Source organism: Mytilus galloprovincialis, chromosome 10 (genome assembly GCF_965363235.1).
Source record: "Mytilus galloprovincialis chromosome 10, xbMytGall1.hap1.1, whole genome shotgun sequence".
Taxonomy (NCBI): domain Eukaryota; kingdom Metazoa; phylum Mollusca; class Bivalvia; order Mytilida; family Mytilidae; genus Mytilus; species Mytilus galloprovincialis.
Window position 1 is genome coordinate 1,216,885 of NC_134847.1, and position 17,934 is coordinate 1,234,818.

General features: G+C 31.6%; 1 protein-coding gene across 1 annotated transcript in view; it reads right to left on the bottom strand.

The window, feature by feature from the left end:
* The window catches only part of LOC143049634 (centrosomal protein of 162 kDa-like), a 247,218-nt gene extending 241,577 nt beyond the window's left edge, over positions 1-5,641 (bottom strand). Inside the window, exon 1 of the mRNA XM_076223233.1 lies at positions 5,574-5,641. The gene's annotated coding sequence lies outside the window, so the exon portion shown is untranslated. The remainder of the gene's footprint in view (positions 1-5,573) is intronic.
* Positions 5,642-17,934: the final 12,293 nt, after the last annotated feature.

Below are 17,934 nucleotides of genomic sequence, written 5' to 3' on the forward strand. Positions count from 1 at the left end.
GTCACATCATTTATTTTCATACCTTGAACAGGTATTCCTACAAAAACAAGGCCATGACTATTGATTTTTTAATATTGATTTTATTTTTTTATTAAAATCCTTTATGCAAGGTGCCATACCATGTAACTTCTCAATGAGCCAAATGATATCGAACTAATTCAAATCGTGATTTTCTCATTCTGAATATGTATATCTATTACAAAGTATTTGTCCTGGTCTTTTAAGGTTTTATCGTCTATAAGATTAGACAAGAAAATACATGTGCATGTATATATTTTAACCGCAGAACATCTTACATCAGTTGGTCATAGATCACCATGTGTTACTACTTCATGTTGTATTGCCTTTTCTGTAATTTTAACAAATCGGCCCTTTGTTGTGATACAGATGCAACAGCTTCTTCATGTTTTACCTACAATCACGATTTGTAGTGTAATTGATTTGTTCTGTTATGTTGTTTTATTTTTCTGATGAGTTATGTACCCGTGTATAGACGGTGGTAAAAATTTCAGTACTAGTATCTTTACAGTTTGTGATTTTGTTGTTATGAAAATTGTATACAATGGCCTTATTTTAAGTTATGTGTATATTACACCCGCAACATGTAGGCTTAATTTCTGTAGAATTAATTCTCGTGTTATTGGTTATGTACAGGCACCTACATCAGTTTGACGGCAGTTGTCCCTTGGATATATGTCATAACGTAAACACATGAATAGAAAGTAATTCAAGAGTATGGACAGTCATAGGATTGCACACAATAAGCGATACATTGTTTTTTCTTTGATACACGTAAAATTATTTACTAGTACACTAACTGAATAGTCAAAATGAACCAAAATGACTTTATGAATCAAGCAAACAACCGAAAAAATATGATAGAAACTTTAAAATTTAATATAACAACACAAAAAAATGCAAAAGTTCTGAGCGAGGTTCGAACCCTTTCTTCAAACCGTCATTTATTAGTAGTTCTGTGCTCTACTGGTGGAACTACGGCGATTCTTATCATTATGATTCTTATTTAGAAACTATATTGGTACAATTTATCGATGTTACAATTTTTTCTTTAAAAAGTTGTTTTTTATGTAATAAGGACACACTAAACCAATTTCATTTTTGAAGTAAAAAGTAGTATGAATAACAACAGTCATAAAAAAGCATAACTTTTCTTTGGTTTGAAATGTCCTTCTTTGGGGATTCCCTGTTTTTTCCACATAAAAACACCCGAAAATCCGGATATTGGACTTTCATTCTTTTTTAGGGTTAAATTAACTATTTATCACACATATCATACTATATGTAAATCGAGATATTGATCAAAAAGCATTTTTATTTTTGGTTTTTATAGGAAATTTTACTCTGTTGGCACTTTTTGAAATTGGCCCTTCTGTGAAAAAAATCCTCGGCATATTGGCCCTACCTCTTTCAAATTTTATAGAAAAATAATATTAAATTAAGGAGATATTCAACATTATTTAGACACGTGCCTGTTTTTCTTTGATATGCCGAAAATCCATGAACCGTTTGACACGTGTCAAATTACATATTAATTGATTACACGGGAATCCTTTTGGTAAAGTTGGATACTAATAAATGAATTGTTGTTGAAATTTTATTAACAAAAAAAATCTGAATGAAGAAGTATTTTCTCAAGTGTATATTTCTTGTAAATAATAAATTTGTCACCAGAGAAATATATCTAATGTCGGATTTTTATTTGATGTTCATATTAATAAGTGACTGAAATACAAATTTTTATAGATATTTAATTCACATTTATATATATTTTTTTTAAAGTACGTGTTGAAGTTTGGATAACCGGCAGATGCTTGTTGCGTTTTCATTAAATTCATCTTGTTATTGGGCTGTGATAAGCCCGGTAGTACTGAAAAATTAATCTAATATTTCGTAGCGTTCTTTGTCTCTTGAACCAATTTTATTGTTCAGGTGGTCGGACCCATTATCTATAATGTGTTTTGTACCCGTATCTCTATTCTGTTTATTTTTTCTTGCAAGCGTGCTTTAATGTGGTGAAAGGCGACGACGGACATGCGTTTGAACAATAGACTGGTTTTGAGCTGGAACACTTTAGTTTGTTTCTTATGGTGCACTGTTCAAAATTTATTTTCATATATGAAGACATTTTAAGAAATGTATAACTGGACAAAACGAAACCAATAAGATAATGCATTTTTACTACATGTAACACACTAAGTTCATATATGACCCGTTTGAGTAAAATATTTCGGGCCTTCAACAGTGAGTAAAGCGCATAGCACATAGTCATTATTTCATAAATTATTTCGTACGATATGTTAAGCAGACAATTTGTTAAAAACAATACAAATTTGATTTCCTTCTGACATACTTGCCACAGGCATTTGTCTCAGAAAAAAAATTCCTATATACCTTTTCTGAGACAAGTGCCTGTGATACTTGTTCTTCTTTAAGAAAAGTAGATTTAAAGAAATTATAGTTGAAAATATTTCTGTCGGCTTTTTCTTTTTTTCGCGTGATATATTTAGGTTTAAATATTCTGATTATATTGCATTACAAAAAATAATTATTTACACATCATGTGGTAAAGGCATATTTTCAAGGCATTCATACGAAGCATTCTCTTTCTCTGTCAGAATTATATCTTTAGCTCTAAATTTACACATATTGAAAAAAAAATCGTGAATACTGTACTAAAAACTGTGGAACATTTTTAAAACATTTGTCTCTTTTATATATTTGAAAATGAAGACTTAAAATCGGGAAATGATTTTTTTAACTTCTTTTACTTTTAGAAGAATAATAAAATGTCGAAATATACAAACAAATAAGTACCGTATGAAGCCTTTGTAAACAAATATCAAGCTGGTTGAAAACTAGTGGTTTGGATAAACCCCAAGAACGACACATAATTTTCTCTCTCTCAATTCCATCGCATTGTTTTAGTGAAACCATTTGTATATATACACGCATCTTTGTCGAAATTAAAATAAAAACAAAACACTTATCAATATATATATTTATTTTGTCTTCATATCTCTTACATAACAAGCTGACCACACTCTAACTTATTAGTCGTGCACCTGTGGCAAATAACTGTCGGGAAAGAAGTGAAACAAAAACAAAATTATTTGTTCTGTAATCATTTTTCATAAGAACAACACATTTAATTATAAATATTAAGCATACATTTTTTTAGATACAATTGTTTATTACCTTAAATAAAAAGATTATGATTGTTTAATGAATTGTTTTGTCATTTGGCACGTTTCAAACGGTTCATTGATTTTCGGCATATCAAAGAAAAACGGGCACGTGCCTAAATAATGTTGAATATCTTGTTTATTTATGATTATTTTTCTATAAAATTTGAAATTTATGCATGAAATATCAATCTCTAACATAATATGTAAAAATAATACACACAACAGCACTCCTTCTAGTCCTTAGTGGCATTGTATAGTCCTTAGTGCACTAAGGAGTCCTTAGCAGTGTTTAGACGTACCGTGATATTCTAGCCTAACGTGTTGATGTGTCTGTTGTCAGAGATGCACATAGACCTAGGTGAACAATACTGTCTTTAGTTACATCTAGTGTTTAGTTCCATAAAATTTCAGATATTATCAAATTTTGTTGAAGAATTTATTGGTGAAAGTTAATGTAAATGTTCAGTTGCAAATACTACATGCATATTGAGGACACAATAGAAGAAGTATGGTTACTGGCAAATCTATCCAGGCATCTCCACAATAAAAATATCTTCACGGAAAGCAAGCTATACTAAATAAAAAAAATAAAAACACTTATGTACGATTTTCAAAGTTGTTTAAGTAATTGTAGTGTATTGGATACACCCGTTGGACGCATGTTTCTGTCTTGTCATTACTTTCAATGAAAAGCTGGTGGTATTCTTAGCCCCAACACCATGTGTTGTTTTAAAATTGCTTCTGATTTTCTTCACAGTTTTTGTTCAGATGGTGTCACAGTCATGTCTCAGTACCCATCAAGTCGGTTGAGTACAGGAACCCTGATGAGTTCAAAATGATGAGTCCTCTATGCAGAAAGAAAATTCCGCACATAGAGGCGGGCCTCTTTTGGTCACTAAACAATAATGAATAATAGTTCAGAGAAATGGTTGCTACACTAAACGCTAAAATGCACTTTTGAACTTAAATTGAAAAAAAGCACATGAGATTACCAAAGGATAAAGGTTTCTGCTTTGAGACAGGCGATGGATGTATACTCATGACTTTTGATATCTCAACCGGCCCCTATTCCTTTAGCAAATGAGGAATAAACAACCACAATGCATTAAACAAGAGAACACTCGATTTAAAGGAAGCCAGAGTCAAATGTAGAAATAGGTAATAGAAGAAACTACGCAAATGGCAATAATAAACATAAAATAACAAACGGACCAGTAGCAGTAACTCAATGCAAGCTCCATGTTTGAAGTACACTTATCGGTAATTTGTGTCATTGGTAGAAAAATTAACAATTCTTAAACAATAATATCTGGGAATATTTGGTCTGCTCCAATAAAATAATATCCTTACCTACTACAAAAACATATAAAACTATTTTCTGTTCTTTGGTTGAGTTCACAAATAGATTTTTCTCTAAGATATTTCATTCTCCCATAGGATATTTGTTTCTCCTATAGGATATTTATTTCTCCTAAAGGATATTTCTTTCTCCCATAGGATTTTTTTTCTCTCTTATGAGTTGCTTTGATCTCCCATAGGATTTTTAATCTCCCTTAGGATTTTTAATCTCCCTTAGGATTTATTTATTACCCTTAGGATTTATTTATTACCCTTAGGATTCTTTTTTATCCCACAGGATATCTTTTCTGTTATGAAATCCCTTAGGATATTTATTAATCCTATCGGATATTTTTAATCCCATGGGATTATTTTATTAGACTAATATCCTGTAGGATAAAAAATATCCTATAGGAAATGCTTTTATTTTTCCTAAGGGATTTTTTTAATCCTAAGGGCGAAACTATATCCTATAGGATATTTTTATTCTCCTAAGGGACCTTAGGATTTAAATTTCCTGTAGGATATAAAAAATATCCTATGGGATTATGACTTTATCCTATAGGATTTCTCAAAATCCTGTAGGATTTTTAAAAATCCTATGGGAGAAAAAAATATCCTACAGGATTTTGTCACTATTTTCACTCCAGTTGCCGAACCGGGCGAGCCACACCAATTATTTTTTTTGTATTGTGTTATTTATCCCCAGAGGTACATTATTGCCAAATTTGATGATTCTACGACAAAAAAAAGTGTGGTTCCAATTTGCACTTATGAGAAGTGCAAATTAATCCAAGAACATGTTTAAAACAGTTACCATTTAAAAACTTTTGGTTGGGTAAAATAAACTTAGCTTTCCACCAATTTTCAATTTTTGTTTTTTATCATCATTGTACCGACAATACTTGATAATGCATGACCTTACAAGATACACTGAGTTTTGAACAGCGGTATACTACTGTTGCCTTTATTTGGTTAAAACAGGTACACTCTAAGAGTACAGTTTAATAATATACATTTCAAGTTTACCTGTATCATTGGTAAAACCATTAACAAGATACAAATGTTTTTCTTTCCTCAGCCTCTCAATAGATTTCTGTAAGTTTTCAGATCATGGTTGTTACTCGCAATCTCTGCACGAAAAACTTTAACTTGGTTCTTTATATCTGCCTCTTGATGAGGTTTTAAAAGACAATTAAGCACAAACATAAGAAACGTAATTTTCATAAATATTTAATTTCTCTGAAGGTGCACTTGATAAGTAAGGAAGTTTGTTAAAGAAAGCAATAACATTTTAACAGGGAACCAAATAGTCGAGTATAATTGGTATTTGATACTTGGTACTACCGAAGAGACCTAAGCTATTCATACATTTGATTTTTAACTAAATCCGTTTTCATCAGTGTATGGACAGATGACGTGACATTTTTTTTGTTTGGTCTGTGTCATTATATTTTAAACTTTGAGAGATAAAAGTTAATGTTAGTTATAATCCATGAATTATCTGCATTCAGTAACACTGTACCAGCCTACAATATTTTTTGATTACGGTATGATGATAATGCATGACCTTACAAAATCTCGTATAGATGACGTTATTATATTATCTAAACCTAGATTTGTAACATTAATCGTATAGTTTGATTAGTCAAATTATTTTTATTATTATTGACACACAAAATGGGATACTTAAGTAAACTTATTGCTATTCAGTATTGATTTTACTCATTATTGAAGGCTATTCAGTAACCTTTAAATTTAAGACAATATTTATTGAATACATAGTACGTATTTACTATGTTCTGTTTCACGGTAAGCATGGTTAATAAAATTGTTCTAAAAAGATAAGGTTAGGTGCTAGAATTTTTGTCTTAATCGATGCTGGACATCTTTGAAATAATAATAGAAGACAAAAAAGATTAATTGTTCCGATTTTTCTTTAAAAGAAAAAAAAAGTTGAACTGTTTTAAATCAAAGTTCAATGACATGCAAATATTAAATTTCTGCTTATACACATTCTTTTTGGGGCATCTTATACGTAAAAAATATACTTAAATGGCACTGGAGTATGCTTAGTATACCAAAAGTCGGACGAGATAATCATTTATTAAACAACTATCGAAATGTCTTAAACGTCTGTATTTATACAGTTAAGCTTTGTTCTGAATTCTGGTGGTTTAGGACGTTCTTGGGTTTATTCTACCTATAACGTTGGAGGATCAATAAACTTCCTCAAACATACTTTAAAAGTTGTCAAATGCAGAAAACCAACCGATTATTTAATCCACATCAAACTTTTGCTCTTCCATTTTTCACCTGTGTTTTTTATAACATTATATCTTACAATTGATAAAGGAAATGGGGAATATGTCAAAGAGACAACAATCCGACAAAAGTACATTAAATAGCAGAAGTACATCAATGATTCTGCAAAACAGCGAGAAAATCCCCACTCGGAGTCTCTTTGTAATATGTAAACAAACAATACAGGTAGCGTGGGCTCTCTATAGCGTTTAAACAATCCATATGTCAGCTAGCTGAGGTACTTTGTACTGTGCAATATGTAAGGCACCTTTGGCGCTCTGTATTGTGTTAACAAACAATATTTCAAAAAGATTGGTCACATGTATGAACACATAGTTCGTCAGGAAGTTGTATCACACTTGCGTGTGCAATAAACAATATTTCAGGTAGCTTGTCATTCTGTTGTCGGTTTACAAACCATATGACAGACATGTTAAACTTTATTTTGTGTAAATAAACATTATGTTAGGTAACAGGTGATCTTTAAGGTATGTACTGTGTAAAAAAACAATATGTCATGCAGCTTTGACACTCTGTCTTTTGTTAACAAACCATTGTAAGCCAGAAAGCTTGGGCATACGGTTATGTGTAAACAAACACTATGTCAAGTAGCTTGGTGTTTCTTTATTGGGTAAACAAACAATATGTAAGATAGCTTTAATTCTCTTCATTGCATAAACGACAAATATGTCAGGTAGGTTAGCCACTCTGTAATGTGTAAACAAACAATATGGCAGGTAACGGTAGTACTCTGTTCTGTCTTAATTGCATTTAATTGACAAATTCATGAAATTATTTTGTTAATTAATCAAAAATATTCTAAATATTCTGCCGCAATTAATTCAAAGGCATTTACTTTAAATAAATCAAATTTAACCAGTTGTCCTTTTCTAGATTTAGATATTTGGCTTTTACACGGAAAGCACTAAGAGTTATGATAAAAAGAACAATATTTTGTTCCCTATTGTTATTTTTTTCCTTTTTAGATGGTGATACTCCATTGGCACAATCTTACGATGTTTACAATTCTTAACTAGTTCGCTATGCCCGTGTCTGTTGTGACGTTTTTGATTTTAACGAACGTAAAATTTGGTTTTGTAGTTTGGTTATACCTGTAGAAAACTTATTTCAACGGGATAGCACACCCTCATTTTTACGAAAAAGATGTTTAGGGTGCCTGGAAATTTAAAAACGATCCCTGTAAATTCTCGACTTTTTAATAAACTTCTTCTAAAAAGTTACCTATTCAACATAGTATTAAGATTATTGAATATTGTTAAATAAAAACAAACTAAATAGTATTTACATTCAAGGATGTACAACATGTCGATACTTGTATTTTGGAGTTTTGCCAGGTCAGGTTTTTCTCCGACTGTTAATGACGTCTTCACACCAAATCCATTGGAGTATTGATGTGAATCGCCCACTCTGTGTTTTGTTATTGTTTTCAATTTCTATTTATCCATCTAATGAATTCAGCCTTTTTCAACTGGTTTTTATAGTTCGTTCTTATATTGTACGTTATCATTACTGTCCCAGGTTAGGGAGAGGGTTTAGATTTCATTAACATATTGAAACCCGCCACATTCTGAATGTCTGGGCCTGTTCCTAGCCAGGACACTGTTATTCAGTGGTTGTCGTTTGTTGATGTGTTAAATATTTATTTTTCGTTTGCTGATGTGTTAACTATTTATTTTTTTTGTGTTGATGTGTTAAATATTTATTTTTCGTTCATATGTTTTACATAAAATTAGGCAGTTTGTTTTGTCGTTTGAATTGTTTGTCATTTGTTATTTCGTGGCGTTGAATAGCTGACTCTGCGGTTTGAGCTTTGCTTGTTGTTGAACGCCTATAGATGTTAATTTCAGTATCATTTTGGTCTTTTGTGTTGAGTTTACTCATTGGCAATTATACCACATCTTTGCTTTTATAGTTTCAAAATATTTCAAAAGAAACCTGCGAGAAATTTCAGCGTATGCACTCTTGTTTCTTTAAAAAAAAAAACACTAGCATACTGAAGGTCCAGAGTGCAGGTTGATATTCAAAATAAATATTGAAAAAGACTACCAGAGTCTTCTTGAATGACAATTAAACCTTTCTGATCTTCAAATGTAAAAAACAAAAAAAAACTTTTTATTTGAATATAGATGAAAATTGTACAAAAGATCGCTTTTGTCTTATTTTGTATGAGTGAGGGTTCCTTCAAACACTTGTCTAAAACAAACAAGCGAAGAAGCCAGATTATTTCATTCATCACTCAGATATAATGATGATGGTTTTTGTTCTACTAACATTCCAAACTTTTCTGAATAATTTCTATTTATATATCCTACAAAACTAAAAAGTAAAGAAACGTCATGACTGTGTCTACCCAATTGGTTTACATATATCTCGATTTTGACATGAGCAGTCATCTCGGTACTAGAATCTCTGATAAAGAGGACAACTTCAATTTTGAAATTCTAAATTTTCTTCACTTTACAAATCTTGCAAAGTATGTGCAATTTTGTCATATCATGCCTTTAATTATGCATTCATAATTTATATATGATATATTTCCCCGTGCACATGCAATGTATGTTCCTATGTTCCTATGTTCCTAACGTTTTCGGACTTCTAAGGCTTGGACATAGTAAATGTCAAAGAACGTTTCGTTTAAAAAAATGCCATTGAAGATTTACCAAGACAATGTTGATTAATATTCAGTATCTATTTCAAAAATAATACATGCTGGTTCTTGAAGTTAAAATATTAAGTACTGACGTTTTTTATACACTAAATTCGTTTTGTATGTCTTTGCATATTTTAAACCTTTATTGTTAAGTCCATTTTTATTTAAACAGTTTTAAAGTGGCTCTTCATAAGAAAATGTCTGAACCAAGTCAGATATATGATAGTTGTTATCCATTCGTTTGATGTGTTTGAGCTTTTGATTATGCCATTTGATAAGGGACTTTCCGTTTTAAATTTTTCTCGGAGATCATTATTTTTGTAATTTTACTTTTTATTCGGTATTAATACATACTGCCATTAGTTTGTTGCTTATGAAAACATTTTCTTAACACATTTCGATAAAAAACAAGCATAAAGAATATCAGACATAATTTGACTATTTTATTCTATTGAAATGCTAAATTGACGATTTCCAAGTTTGACAGTCATCAATACAAACGGTTTGACCAATATGATTATTCTGTATCTCGATGCATGTGTGACGTTTGATCTTGAAATATCTGAATAGGTGTCTGATCTGTAAATTAACTAATTGTGACATTTGACTGAGATTTGATTTAAATTGCGAAGGATGTATGGGAAGCAACACAAACTTGAGCAGTGCCCCTTGACTTTCTGTTTTTGTTACACTGCTTGATATCAATAAAGCCCCTTTTTTCTAATGATGTTTATGTTTAGGTTCTCAGAGTCAACTAATTGTAAATAGAAAATTTTAGCAATTGACATTTATGTCCTGCTAACAACTAAAGAAACAAGAGAAAATCTCTCCATTGTTATTGTAATTTGTGAGGTTTAATGTAGAAATATTCCAGTATGAGTATGGCAAAATGTAATATAAAATTGAAAATGGAAATGGGGAATGTGTCAAAGCGACAACAATCCGACCATAGAGCAGACAACAGCCAAAGATCACTAATCGGTCTTCAATGTAGCGAAAAACTTCCGCACTCGAAGCCGTCCTTCAGCTGGCCCCTAAACAAATATGTATACTAGTTAAGTGATTATGGACGTCACACTAAACTCCGACTTATACACAAGAAACTAAAATTAAAAATCATACAAGACTAGCAAAGGCCAGAGGCTTCTGACTTGGGACAGGCGCAAAATTGCGGCGGGCTTAAACATATTTGTATCCAATGTAGAAAAACAAACACACAACAATATGCACAGTAAAACTCAGTTTAAAAGAAGTCCGAGTCCGATGTCAGAATATGAAACAAAAGAAAATAAACAGAATGACAATAATACATAAATAAAAACAGACTACTAGAAGTTACTGACATGCCAGCTCTAGATCTCAATTAAACTGTTTGTGTTTTCATCTTATGAGTATCAATCACAATCCCGCCTGTTAGGGGTTGAGTATTACACCATCATAAAATATATGAGAAGAACATGACCCGTGTCATGCCAACAACTGGTTTTAGAATAAATGTGTTTAATTTCGATGCAAAGACCCTATAAGTGAATCAATATTAAAGCCAAAATATGCAATGTTAAATGACCTGACAACAGTTTAAAGGTTTTGTTAGCTTTTGAAGTGAATACTCAGATTGTTGTGCTTTGTGAAGAATATTACCATTAAAGATTGGTTGTGAAATACCTAAACGTATAAGATGTCTGCAGGTTGAGTTATATTTACGAGTTATTTCCTTACACCGATGATAAAATTTAGTAAATATTTTGACTAGTTTTTGATATCTTTATAGATGTTGCAGTTTAGGTTTTGTATTTCCTAACATAGTTTGTACACAGGACAGTTACTGGATTCAAATAAGAAAGATGATATTACTAGTAACGCAGAAATCATGAAACAACGAACCACATGAGACCAGGTTACGTACATGTAAGCAACTAAAGGTCGACAACAGCTGAAAAACGAACATCAATATAAAAGGGAAAAAACAGTGGTAGGATCTTTTTCCCAATTATTAGCCAAAACATTTGATAATCAACAATTTGGCTTTCAACAACAATGATTGAACTGTAGGCTCTTGCCTTTGGTAACACACATACATAATACGGATGTTTGCATATTTCCATCCGAACACCTTTACCTATAATAGTATAAAACCAATTAAAATAAAGCGAAATGTCAGCGGATTCCCTCCTCATTTTTACACAATTACTGTCTTTGTTTTAACAACAATACATGGTTCATGTACTGAACAAGATTTTTGTTATCACATAATTTATAATTATGCTTGAAACAAAGCGAACCAAACATGAACAATTTGTTGTATTACATAGTTAAAAGAAAATGACAGTAATTGTGTGAAGATGATGAGGAAATCAGTGGGTTTCGCTTTATTTTAATTACATATTGTATGCGCTCCCCGAACCTAGGTCAATAGTATAAATCTCATCCGACACAGATTTCATTTCCATACAGTGTATTTTTATGTTCTTCTTTGTCAACTTTACCATAAGCTCACCTAATTTAAAGACTTTGTCATTAAACAAAAGGCTTCATTGTTTGGACCCACTCGCAGTAGATTGGTTTTTTATATAAAAAGATACATGTATACAATTGAATATCTGTATTAACTTTAAAGGAGTAGGTCCGGTAAGGACCGATTTTGGCCTCAAATTTCAGGTTCATCTGACGAAAGATTTTGACCACTTTTTAAACACTTAAGTGTCTATTTTATTGGAATTGATTAGTTTATGTGAAAGATTTTAACAGATTTAGGTATTAAAAACGATCCGATTCAAGCTCAAATATGAAAAATATACCTAATATGCCGAAAAATGTCACTTTTAAGATGTTTTTTGGTAAGAATGAAAGTGGCCGCATCCGTGTTCATCCTCAACCTTTATATATGTTATGTATTATCATAAAATACAACTTACATTTCAATATTAAGGATGAACACGAATGTGGCCACTTTCGTTTTACACGAAAACCGTCTAAAATTTAACTAAAATGCTAGAATTATGAGGATTTCAGTAATTTAGCATGACTTAATGGTGCTAGTACCGGATATATGTGCATTGTATTGTCAAAAACAGCCCATATTTATGTAGCAGAAGCATTCTTCTGTCCAATAAATAACTAAAGGTTTACATTTTAACAATTTTGTAAAACTGCTATATTTTGGGGCCAAAAAGGGGTCTTACTGAACCTACTCCTTTTAGGGATTAATTTTTATTAATATTCCTGTGAGTTTGTTAAAAGCATATAGCTTTCAGTTACATTAATTCGGTAAGTGATATATATATATAAAAATATTGAATAAAAACTATGTGTTGTATTGCAGGGATCAATAACGGGATGGGTATAAACACAAAGGTGATATATTGAAATTGAACAATTTAACATACGCTGATTTACTGATTATAAAAATGTTAAAACAGGATTATTTAAGATTGTCTAATCACTTTTGTTTACAGAACGTTTTTATCGATACTATATCCTTTTTTTTTGTCCGTACTAATTTTTCGATGTTACTAAGAATGATTGGAATATTTAAAACAAGATTCATATATTTATGTTTGATATGATATATAGCTATATAAGAAATTTCATAACGACCAAGGTTAGATATATTTATTCATACTACATGTGTATGAAGTATACGATTATAGATTTTCTTCTAGAGCCCATCTGATGTTAATACCTATTATAAAACTGAGATAGAAAAGGGTAAGGATCATATTGTAATCGATTGGTTTGTTTGAAATGAGTCATTGGACATTTGACTACGCATTACTCGTGCAGATTGTGCCGATTACCCTGTTCTGAAACAAGTAAAGTTTGGGGAGCAAGTGTCATACTTTTGTTTTTAATAAAAAAAAACAAAAAACTAATTAATCCCGGGCCCTGCTTGTTGTATAAAAAAAGGAAATTTTGACTATTTATTGACTCAATTGGTTTACCAATATTACACCGACATACATGTGGTCCGAAGATATGTGAACATCAGTAAACTACTGTTGCCTGTTTCCAGTATTCGAACCCGATATGAGGGATGACGTTTATAGACTTTTCCGCAATTGTCACAAAAAATAAAAACATTCTCAAAAGTATGGTGTGGCCTTTTTTCAAAATTCCCAGGATATCCCCGTTAAACTGTTTACTTTTTATCAAATTGATTAGGTGTCCTTTCAAGCTGACAACTGGGGATTCATCTCATAGAGTGAAAACTATGCAAATTAAGATGTATACGACGTGATAAGTACATGCATTCGTTCCAAAATTTGACTTTCGACAATAACGATAAAAAAAAACCCATTAGGTTGTGTATGCTATTAAGTACTTTGAGTTTATTTGAATACTAATCGAAAAATGAAAATTATGATACGCTAGTGTTTCTTTATCAAAGTACTTAGTATATATATATTTATTGAATCAAAAAAAATAATGCAAATGACGCAGGTTGTAGGTCGCAGAGTTGTACCCGAGAAATATATGTTCTGGTTGATAATTACCTGTGTTAACATGATATACGTACTGAACAAAATCCTGTTCTATAGATCGTTGTACAAAGAATGACAGGAAACAAAGCGATATATTGAAAGTAATTTAATCGATTGAGTAGAGTTGGCTATATTATAAAACTTATATATATTTTCTTATAGCTGATTTCAAATAACTCCTTTCACATTCATTTTATGAATAATAATTATAACAAATTGAATGTGTTTGCTGTATCGGTTCAGTCCTATTTTTAATTGGCATTGTCATTCAGCCTTTGTTTGAATATTTTATTTAGTCTTCGTGTGTGACTGATTGCTTTATGAGTCCGTAAAACTTCACCTTTTAAAAAAGTAATAAATCTAATAAATTACAAACATTGATCCTGTAGAGCTGCCGATTGACAGTCAGTCGACCAATTGACATTCAACCAATGCAGTGAGGCATGGAAGTTTTAATAGTATTTTAAAGTAGTTTTTTCTTTTTTATCTAATGAACTCAGGCATAAACTATGCATGAACATTCCACTGACAATACACTGTCTTGTGGCATCATTTTGGAAAAAATCTTGGAAGTTTTGTGAAATCCGATTAAAACAAATGGATTAAATAATGAATTAATTTGGTTTTAGTGCTAAGTCATTGATACAGAGTTTGTACTTACTGTTTGTGTTTGTTTGTTTTTTCAAATTTATATAAAAGTGACTATTACTAGAAATTGACAATGAGGGTCGGTTGAAGACAAAACTTTACGACAAAAGAGATGATTTCAGCTTTCCAATTATGAACTTTCCCTTTCTAAGTAGCAACATTCCAGCAGCACCTGCATACGGGGTATATATCTCCCAATTGATGCGATATTCCTGTGCTTGCATTTCCTATCATAATTTTCTTGATAGATGGTTACTGCTCACAAGGAAGCTATTAAACCAAGAGTTCCAAATGGTGAAGTTGAAATCATCCCTTCGTAAATTTTACGGACGCCATCACGGGTTGGTTGACCGTTATGGAATAACCGTTTCACAAATGATATCGGATATGTTCCTTACGTCGTAACCACAATCCCCTTCCCTTTCATGAATTTGACCTACCGAATAAGACTATTTACCGGATTTGTAATCACATAAGCAACACGACGGGTGCCGCATGTGGAGCAGGATCTGCTTACCCTTCCGAAGCACCTAAGATCACCCCTAGTTTTTGTTGGGGTTCGTGTTGTTTATTCTTTAATTTTCCATGTTGTGTCATGTGTACTATTGTTTTTCTGTTTGTCTTTTTCATTTTTAGCCATGGCGTTGTCAGTTTGTTTTAGATTTATGAGTTTGACTGTCCCTTTGGTATCTTTCGTCCCTCTTTTACAGAAGATTTGACCTGAACATCAATCCAAGTACTAGCTTATGCATATAGATAATCTACATTAACACAAAGTTAGTACTTAAATAGTGACAGACTGTCAAAACAATCAATTCTGATAACGTTTGCTATTGATGACAGGGGCATTTTGTGGTCTAGGGAGAGAAACCAATATATAGTTGTGATAATAAATTATGTTAATTCGCCCGAAAGGTACTCGTCCCATACTGAAAATTATTGTTTTTCTTTATAAAATTTATAGCAATTATTATTGGGACAGTATGCCTTTGACTATTACACATAAAAAGAATGTAAAGACTGTCTGTAGAAGGTTTGGAAAGGGGAAACCATTTTGTGTATCTTGTTAACAAACTTGTTTATAGATTTTGAAAATTCCAAACGATCAAATTCGATAAAAGTTTGTGATTTTCAATATTAATAACCAATAACTAAAATGTTTCAACAATTTTTGGCAGGAATTGAACGACAAAAAACTTTTCTGGCTAAGTTTAAAAAAAAAATGTTATCTGAGCTGGCCAGACTTTTCGATTGTTAGCTTTTGAGGTGAATACTGACATTTTTGTGCTTTGTAAAGAATATTACCATTAAAGATTGGATGTGAAATACCTCAACGTATAAGATGTCTGCATGTAGAGTTATATTTACGAATTATTTCCTTATACCGATGATTAAATTTAGTAAATATTTTGACTAGTTTTTGATATCTTTATCGATATTGTAGTTTAGGTTTTGTATTTCCTAACATAGTTTGTACACAGGACAGTTACTGGATTCAAATAAGAAAGATGATATTACTAGTAACGCAGAAATCATGAGACAACTAACCACCTGAGACCAGCTGACGTACATGTAAGCAACTAGAGGTCGACAACAGCTGTCAGCAATGAAAAATGAACATCAATATAAAAGGAAAAAAAACAATGGTCGAATTTGTTTCCCAATTATTAGCCAAAAAAGTTGATAATCAGCAATTTGGCTTCAAACAACAATTACTGAACTGTAGGCTCCTGTCGTGGGTAAGACACATACATAATACGGATGTGAACATATTTTCATCCGACCATCTTTACCTATAATAGTATAAATAGTATATAATAGTATAAAACCTATTGAAATAAGGCGAAATGTCCACGGATTCCCTCCTCATTTTTACACAAGTACTGTCTTTGTTTTAACAAACAATACAAGACCCAAGTCTTTGTCATTAAACAAAAGCGTCATTGTTTGGACCCACTCGCAGTAGATTGGTTTTTTATATAAAGATATACATAAAATTGAGAATGGAACAATTGAATATCTATATTAACTTTAAACTTTAGGGATTGATTTTTATTAATATTCCTGTGAGTTTGATGAAAGCATATATCTTTCAGTTACATTAATTCGGTAAGTGATATATATATATATATATATATATATATATATATATATATATTTTGATAAATAAAAAGTCCTTGGTACAGAAAATATAATTTAAAAGTAAAAAACACAAAAAATCACATCATAAATCGAACATTGTTTCTGTTAGCGCTTTCACCGCATCTCCAGCGGTTCATCAGACAGAATTGTTATCGTTAATAGTAACGACTTGTGACGTTACGTTATAGTAACGTCATGCGGTAGTTGTATATATCTTACGGAATTTTATTAACGGACCGAATTTCACTTCCTATTTAGTGTGGGCTTATAACGTTCAATAAAATATTGTTCCTTGGCTTCACGCGGAATTTTATCTTCGGTCCACATCTTAAAAAAGGGATATATTTTAAATTTTCCCTTTCCACATCGGTCAAAGTGTTCAGAACAGGGAGAATTTCGAATTGACGGGTCTTGTATTTATGTTTGATATGATATATAGCTATATTTAGGAGTTTCATTACGATCAAGGTTAACTATATTAATTCATACTACATATGTATGAAGTATACGATTATAGATCTTCTTCTAGAGCCCATCTGATGTTAATACCTATTCTAAAACTGAGATGGAAAAGGGTAAGGATCATATTGTAATCGATTGGTTTGTTTGAAATGAGTCATTGGACATTTGACTACGCATTACTCGTGCAGATTATGCCGATAACTCTGTTCTGAAACAAATAAAGTTTGGGGAGCAAGTGTCATACTTTTGTTTTTAATAAAAAAACAAAAAAAAAAAAACTAATTAATCCCGGGCCCTGCTTGTTGTATAAAAAAAAGGAATTTTGACTATTTATTGACTCAATTGGTTTACCAATATTACACCGACATACATGTGGTCCGAAGATATGTGAACATCAGTAAACTACTGTTGCCTGTTTCTAGTATTCAAACCCGATATGAGGGATGACGTTTGTAGACTTTTCGGCAATTGTCACGAAAGATAAAAACATTCTCAAGGGTATGGTGTGGCCTCATTTCAAAAATCCCAGGATATCCGCCGTAAAACTGTTTACTTTTTATTAAATCGACTTGGTTTCCTTTCGAGCTGACATCTAGAGACTCATCTTACTGAGGGAAAACTATGCAATTTAAGATCGATACGACGTGATAAGTACATGCGTTCCAAAATTTTACTTTTGACA